Source organism: Carcharhinus amblyrhynchos, chromosome 11 (assembly GCF_965287045.1).
Source record: "Carcharhinus amblyrhynchos chromosome 11, sCarAmb.v2.hapA, whole genome shotgun sequence".
Taxonomy (NCBI): Eukaryota; Metazoa; Chordata; class Chondrichthyes; order Carcharhiniformes; family Carcharhinidae; genus Carcharhinus; species Carcharhinus amblyrhynchos.
In genome coordinates, this window is record NC_137334.1 from 46,030,581 (window position 1) to 46,039,176 (window position 8,596).

Below are 8,596 nucleotides of genomic sequence, written 5' to 3' on the forward strand. Positions count from 1 at the left end.
GAGTGCAGAGGAAGCCACTTTTGAGATCAGGTCACAGGCTTCCCTTCAAATCAATTAACATCACTGGCAGACAGCAGCTTTGCGAACTACCACAGCCAAATGTGGGAGCAAGACAGTCTCTCGTCAAAGAGACATATCTGGAAGCCATGCAAGGACTCTGGCAAATTTGTTCTGGCATTGTCAGAGGAGAAGAATCATCAGGACACAATTTCAGAAACTCCCTGAAAAGTAAGGGGACCGACTGCGGTCGGTGACTTGTAGTCACTACTTTGCAAAGCAGGGAAATGCGAACCTGCTGGAAACTGGGAGCAATGGTAAACTGTTTGCTACAAGGACTGTAATTCCATGGAGAGTGCAATATGTGAAAAATATAAAAGGAGAATGTTCCTTTCTGTAGTTTAAAGTATAAATTTCCTGCAAAACAAAAAGGGTTTAGTCAATTTCAGTCATTTATTACAGTAAAAGGTTAAAATTGAAGTCTTGTATCATTCTTTCAGTTATTAACAGGAAGTTTGAACTTTGTTTTATGAAAGTTATCAGTCTCTATGGAAATCATAATGAGGAGGGGGAATCTAAAATTTTGCTTTGACCCCTTTAGGCAATCAAAATTAATCAAGGATATTACTGTAACCTTGATAACTGTCATATGGTACCTATAATTTGTACAAGGTGATCTTTACCCTAACTAGGAACAGGACCTACTCTCACCTAAAGAAATTCAATGAATTGTCATTTAACTGGCAACTTGTTTATAGGTTCACTATTCTCTGGGTAAAAAGCACCTCCTAACATCCAACTAGTTCAATCCTTACAAAACTTGAAATTGTTACCTCTGGTCCTTGCTAACCTTAAGTTCACATAGCTTTCCACCACTGAGATATTCCTTTTGTATTTTCTTGCAGTATTTTTCCCTTTGTTCACTGGGTGTGGGTGTTGCTAGGTGAAGCAGCATTTGTTGCCCATCCCTAATTACCATTGAACTGAGTGGTTTGCTCGGCCATTTCAGAAGGTGGGGCATTCCTTGTGTCTTGTCTGAGTCTATTGTTGACTAATTGAAAGAGATTAATAGTTATTAGTTAACAATGCCCTTATCATTGCATCATATGATTCTCAGAATATTAGACTGCTAAGTCACGGGTACCAAATTCCTAATTGCCTATCACCCAACAGAAGGCGTTTGACAAAGTACCTCACAAGAGGTTATTGCAGAAGGTCGAGGGACATGGAGTTGGGGGTAGGGTGTTAGCGTGGATAGAGGACTGGTTGTCAAATAGGAGGCAGAGAGTGGGGGTCAATGGGTGCTATTCGGATTGGCGGTTGGTGACTAGTGGAGTGCCCCAGGGGTCGGTGCTGGGACCTCAGCTATTTACCATTTATATAGATGATCTGGAGGAGGGAACCGAGTGCAGGGTGTCGAAATTTGCTGATGACACCAAAATTGGGGGAAAGGCAAATTGTGCGGAGGGTGTGGAGAGTCTGCAGAAGGATCTAGATAGGCTGGGCGAATGGGCCAGGAAATGGCAAATGGAATTTAATGTTGGCAAGTGTGAGGTGGTCCACTTTGGTAGGAATAATGGTAGGAAGGACTATTATTACGGGGCGAAAAACTGCAGCAGGCGACGGTGCAGAGGGACCTCGGGGTCCTTGTGCATGAGTCGCAAAAACCCCGCTTGCAGGTGCAGCAGGTGGTCAGGAAGGCAAATGGGATGCTGGCCTTCATAGCGAGGGGGATTGAATATAAAAGTAGGGAGGTCTTGCTGCAGCTGTATAGGGCATTGGTGAGGCCGCAGCTGGAGTACTGTGTGCAGTTTTGGGCGCCGCACCTGCGCAAAGATATTTTGGCCTTGGAGGGAGTGCAGAGGAGGTTTACTAGGCTGATACCGGAGTTGAGGGGGTTGAGCTATGAGGAGAGGCTGAATAAACTGGGCTTGTACTCGTTAGAGTTTAGAAGAATGAGGGGAGATCTCATTGAGACGTATAAGATGATGAATGGGATGGATAGGATAGAGGTGGAGAGACTCTTCCCGCTCAAAAAAGACAGTAGGACTAGGGGGCACAGCCTCAAGATAAAAGGGGGGCGATTTAGAACGGAGTTGAGGAGGAACTTCTTCACTCAAAGGGTGGTGAATCTCTGGAATTCTCTGCCCGTTGAAATGGTGGAGGCTGCCTCGCTAAATATTTTTAAGACGCGGGTTGATGGGTTTTTGATAAGAGAGGGGATTAAGGGTTATGGGGAGAGGGCGGGAAAGTGGAACTGAGCAGCGACAGATCAGCCATGATCTTATTGAATGGCGGGGCAGGCTCGAAGGGCTAGATGGCCTACTCCTGCTCCTATTTCTTATGTTCTTATGTTCATATGTAGCTTTTTTTTATTGAAGTTGTAGATTTATTCTCAATCTGGTATTAGAAGGTGTGGACACTAATGCTAATAGTCTTGTCCTTTTGGCTGTGGTTTATTCTTAGTAAAACTTTTGCTTTTGGCAGCAGGAGGAAGTAACCTCTCCTGAATTCTCTTCATTATGCATGCCTCATTTATATAGTCTTTGAATTTTATAAAGATTTGTGTTCATTCCGAGTCTGTTCACTCATGTTGATGCGTACATTTTTGCTATGGCAGTCTATGGCACCAAAAACCACATCTTGTCAATGGCAGTTTATTAAAGATGGCTGTCCATCCTCAGTGGGAGGGTTGGCCATTCAACAATCTCAACGTCTAAAAGATGAGGATGCTATTGAAGGATGATGCCTTCCCAACCAGCAAATTGAGATCTGGGGCACAAGGGCCAAGCTGGCATGCCCCAGGGAGGCAGCGTTATTGGTGTTGGAAGGTTACTGTGGAATTGGCCATTGCTGCTAAGATGCCTTCCAAATAGGCAGACACCAGTTGCCAGGCCTGCTGGGAGGCAACCAGGTTTCAACATGGTATAGGCCTCCAGTTCACCCACCGCTATCACTGTTAAACTGTCAATGACAGCAAGAAGAGACTTGTCATTGGTGTCTGTGTGTGAGGTCACCTGCCACCTTCCCCACCACTAGCAAGGTGGAGTGATGGATGTGCTACCTTACCTTTCTGCACCATTTTATACCTCCCACCACACCCCCATGAACATGCCCCTCCCCCTACGCACATAACACTGCAATTGAATCCATCGCTGGAATTCTACTGCCCCGCCTGTCATGGAATTGGAATGGGCAAGGGATGGACAATGGAAACATCCGTTGACCTTGGGCAGGATTTTCCAGTCTTGCCTGAGTGAGGCTGTAAAATCCTGTTCATTATCTGTTTCAGTATTTTTGCTGGAGGGGTTAAATATTGGTCAGCATAGCAAAAACAACTTCCCAGTCTTCAGGTAATGCCATTAGATCTTTAATGTTTACGTGCTAGGGAAGTCAAAGACACAGTTTAAGATCTCTTCCCAAATACAACACTTCCTCAGTAGTCTGGAGTGTCAGCCTTGATTTTGTGATTAAATTTCTGGCATGGGACTTGAACCCACAACTTTGTGACTCACAGGAAAGAGTGAAACCATTGAGTCACAACTGACACCATATAAAGGATTCCTAGTCTCCCAGCAACTACACAGAAACATTCTTTCCTTGGCTAATACTTAATGATTCACAAATCCTGTATGTGCCAGTTTCTTCTGTCTCACAGGAGAACTAGAAGCAATTATTTTTTGCACAAGGAGTACAAAAATCTTTAATGGCTATGCACATGATATTACATAAAGATATTAATTCATTAAGGGTTGAGGAGCTTTCTGATTCTATATTTATTTTGTATTTTGTTTCTCTGATTGGGAAGATTACATATGTATACGTATTTGCCTTCTTAAAAATCACAGCAAAAATAGGTCAGCAGAGATGTCATCTGACAATAAGCATTTTAATCAGACATCTGTGCACTGGGTGTTTCCAATGACTGAGACAACTGTTATTCCCTTTGCTGTGTTACTCATCTTTGAACTACTTTTAGACACAGCAGTGTTGTCAGATTCCTCTATGTTGTATCCGCAGGATTATATCAGATACATTAATAAAAAGTTGAAAAACATAAAAATGAAATAGAAGCATTTATTGATGAGATACTTTCAGAATCAAAGGCGAGAATTTTATGAATGATGTGTGCACACAGCGAGTGGGAGCAGAAACAGCCACGTTTTTCACTTCCGCCCGAGATCAATCAAAGAACACAATTATATCACAGTGGCTTTGGTGCATCACTGAGCACTGTTTCCCTAAACTCCTTATGAGGGATGAGACTACCATCCATTCTTTTCACTCTCCGCCTGTCTCATGTCTACCCACTGGGTTCTTACATTCCTCAGAGACACCAGCCTCTCCGTGATCTGAGGAGATTACTCACTCACACTTGAGTCCCAGGGCTCACAGCTCAGGGGTGGTGAGGATTTCCAACATGACGTGTGTCCAGATAGGGTCGGTGGCGATGGGCGACAAGTCCAATGGCAGCCTGCTGTCAAGTTTAGAGGCAGCTGCCAGAAACCTCTGAAGCTATTGGAGGAGGCAGAGGAAGATCTGTAACATGGTGCCAGCAGCACCCGCGAGAGCACTTCAGATCACACCTCTGTCCATGTGGGTTAAGGCTGGAGAGATCAGACACCCTGACAGCATCAAAGGGTCAGGTGTGCAACAGCATTAGGAACATCTGCATGGTTTGCAGGAGTGGAGAGGGGTGGTATGGTGCTAGAGGTGGAAGGTTGAGTACTGAATGGAGCTTTGCACTCGCAGGAAGAACATAGTGATAATAACATCAAGAGATCTACCACTAGTGGTGGGGTGGCAAACCTGGAAATCCTCACCACCCCTGAGCTGTGAGCCCTGGGACTCAAGTGTGAGTGAGTAATCTCCTCAGATCACGGAGAGGCTGGTGTCTCTGAGGAATGTAAGAACCCAGTGGGTAGACATGAGACAGGCGGAGAGTGAAAAGAATGGATGGTAGTCTCATCCCTCATAAGGAGTTTAGGGAAACAGTCCTCAGTGATGCACCAAAGCCACTGTGATATAACTGACATCACTCAGACCTGGCCACATATCATGGACATTGACTATGGGTGAAATGACTAATATTACTGACCAATTAATTTCCTCCCTGTCATGAGCCATCCTCCAGAGCCAGCCAGCTGACACCGGAGGACTGTGCTGTGGCACATGCTCTTTCTGCACCAAACACCAGTGTGGATATTGGTACTTTGGTGGACAATAGTGTGTTGTCTCAATTGGTGGTGCACAGTGGTGATTATTAATAATAATTATTATTATTGGTAGTAATTATTGGGGATAGTGGGGTGAAGGGTATTGACACTGTCCTTTGTCACAATGACAAAGTGCACAGAAGGGTGTGTTGTCTGCCTGGTGCTCGGGTACGGGATGTCGCATCTGGGCTGCAGAGGAACCTGGAGTGGGAGGGTGAGAATCCGGTCGTTGTGGTACATGTGGGTGCCAGCGACATAGGCAAAATGCGAACTGAGGATCTGGGGAGGGAGTATGAAAAGCTTGGAATGGAATTAAAAAGTAGAACCGACAAGGTGGTTATCTCTGGGCTACTGCCTGAACCGTGTGCAGACGGGCGTAGGGTTGACAGGATACAGGAAGTGAATGGGTGGCTCAGGGATTGGTGTGGGAGGAATGGGTTTGAATTTATGGGGCATTGGCATCAGTATTGGGGTAGGTGGGACCTGTTCGGGCGGGATGGGGTTGGTCTGAACCGTGCTGGGACCAGAGTGCTGGCGAATCGAGTAAAGAGGACTGTAGACAGGGCTTTAAACTAATTAGGGGGGGGGAGGGTGTGAGGGTAGGTGACCTTACGAGGTCTAAAGTTAAGGAGAGTGTACATGTAAGGGAAGAGGCCGAGGATGTCCCAAAAATAGAGGGAGTAGAGGGCGTGAGTATAGTTGGTGGCGTTGCGGAAAATAGGGTCCAGGTGAAGGCTGGGATGAAAGCACTTTATCTGAATGCACGAAGCATTCGGAATAAAGTGGATGAGCTGGTGGCGCAGATCGACACAAATGGATACGATCTGGTGGCCATTACAGAGACGTGGCTACAGGGTGACAGGGACTGGGAGCTGAATGTACAGGGCTATCATGTGTTTAGGAAGGATAGACAGGAGGGAAAAGGGGGGGGCGTAGCTCTGCTGATTAAGGATAGCATCACGGTGGTAGCAAGGGATGATATTGGAACCAAGGAGCAGAGGGTGGAATCGTTGTGGGTGGAGATTAGGAACAGCAAAGGGAGGAAGATGCTGGTGGGTGTCGTCTATAGGCCCCCGAATAATGATCTGGAGGTGGGGCGGGCTGTTAATGCGCAAATAAGTGCGGCGTGCAGGAATGGGACGGCCGTAGTTATGGGGGATTTCAATCTGCATATTGATTGGTCGACCCATGTTGGACGTGGGGGGCTCGAGGAAGAGTTCTTGGAATGCTGCCGGGATAGTTTCCTCGAACAGTGTGTGTTGGAGCCGACGAGGGAGTGAGCTATCTTGGATCTGGTGCTATGTAATGAAGCGGGTAGAATTAGGGACCTTGTGGTGAAGGATCCTCTTGGGGAGAGTGATCATTGTATGGTGGAGTTTCTGGTGCAGATGAAGGAGGAGAAAGTGGGTTCCCGGACATGCGTCCTTTGTTTGAATAGAGGGAAATACGGTAGGATGAGAGAAGAATTGGCGAATGTGGACTGGGAGAGCGCGTTGGAGGGAGGGTCTGTTAAGGAGCAGTGGAGGATCTTTAAGGAGATCTTTCTTGGTGCTCAACGGAAATTTATTCCGATGGTCAAAAAGGATAGTAGGAGGAGAGGTAATAAGCCGTGGATAACAAAGGAGGTGAAGGAAAGTGTTAATCTAAAAGCGGAGGAATTTAGAGTAGCTAAGAGTAGTGGGCGAGAAGAGGATTGGGAGAGGTTTAAATGTCAACAAAGATTGACAAAGAAGTTGATAAGGAATGGTAGGAGAAACTATGAAGCTGGGCTAGCGCTTAATATAAAAAAGGATAGCAAGAGTTTTTATAAATATATAAAAAGGAAGAGGCTGGCTAGGGTAAATGTTGGTCCTTTAGAGGATGAGAAAGGGGACCTAGTGGTAGGGGATGGGGATATGGCTAAGGTATTGAATAACTTTTTTGTTTCTGTCTTCACGGAGGAGGACGTGAATAATTTGCCGGGTGTTAGCGATAGAAAGGTGGTAGGACTGGAGGGTCTTAATGACATTACTGTTACTAGAAAGGCGGTGCTCGACAGACTGGAGGGGCTGATTGTGGACAAGTCCCCAGGACCGGATGGAATGCATCCGAGGGTTCTGAAAGAAATGGCGGAGGTGATAGTGGATGCCTTGGTGGTTATTTTCCAAACGTCGCTGGATTCCGGGGAAGTGCCGGATGATTGGAAAACGGCTAATGTTACGCCGTTGTTTAAGAAGGGTGCCAGACAAAAGGCGGGGAATTATAGGCCAGTTAGTTTAACGTCTGTGGTAGGTAAAATGTTAGAATCTGTCATTAAGGAGGAAATTGCGAGGCATCTTGAAGGGAACTGCTTGATAGAGCAGACGCAGCACGGTTTCATTAAAGGGAAGTCGTGTCTGACAAATTTACTGGAGTTCTATGAGGATGTGTCTAGGGCGGTGGATAGAGGAGAGCCGGTAGATGTGGTCTTTCTAGATTTTCAGAAAGCGTTTGACAAAGTGCCTCACAAGAGGTTATTGCAGAAGGTTGAGGGACATGGAGTTGGGGGTAGGGTGTTAGCGTGGATAGAGGATTGGTTGTCAAATAGGAGGCAGAGAGTGGGGGTCAACGGGTGCTATTCGGATTGGCGGATGGTGACTAGTGGAGTGCCCCAGGGGTCGGTGCTGGGGCCTCAGCTTTTTACCATTTATATAGATGATCTGGAGGAGGGAACCGAGTGTAGAGTGTCGAAATTTGCTGATGACACCAAGATTGGGGGAACGGCAAATTGTGCGGAGGGTGTGGAGAGTCTGCAGAAGGATCTAGATAGGCTGGGCGAATGGGCCAGGAAATGGCAAATGGAATTTAATGTTGGCAAGTGTGAGGTGGTCCACTTTGGTAGGAATAATGGTAGGAAGGATTATTACTTACGTGGCGAAAAACTGCAGCAGGCGACGGTGCAGAGGGACCTCGGGGTCCTTGTGCATGAATCGCAAAAACCCAGCTTGCAGGTGCAGCAGGTGGTCAGGAAAGCGAATGGGATGCTGGCCTTCATAGCGAAGGGGATTGAATATAAAAGTAGGGAGGTCTTGCTGCAGCTGTATAGGGCATTGGTGAGGCCGCAACTGGAGTACTGTGTGCATTTTTGGGCGCCGCACCTGCGCAAAGATATTTTGGCCTTGGAGGGAGTGCAGAGGAGGTTTACTAGGCTGATACCGGAGTTGAAGGGGTTGAGCTATGAGGAGAGGCTGAATAAACTGGGCTTGTACTCGTTAGAGTTTAGAAGAATGAGAGGAGATCTCATTGAGACGTATAAGATGATGAATGGGATGGATAGGATAGAGGTGGAAAGACTCTTCCCGCTCAAAAAAGACAATAGGACTAGGGGGCACAGCCTCAAGATAAAAGGGGGGCGGTTTAGAACG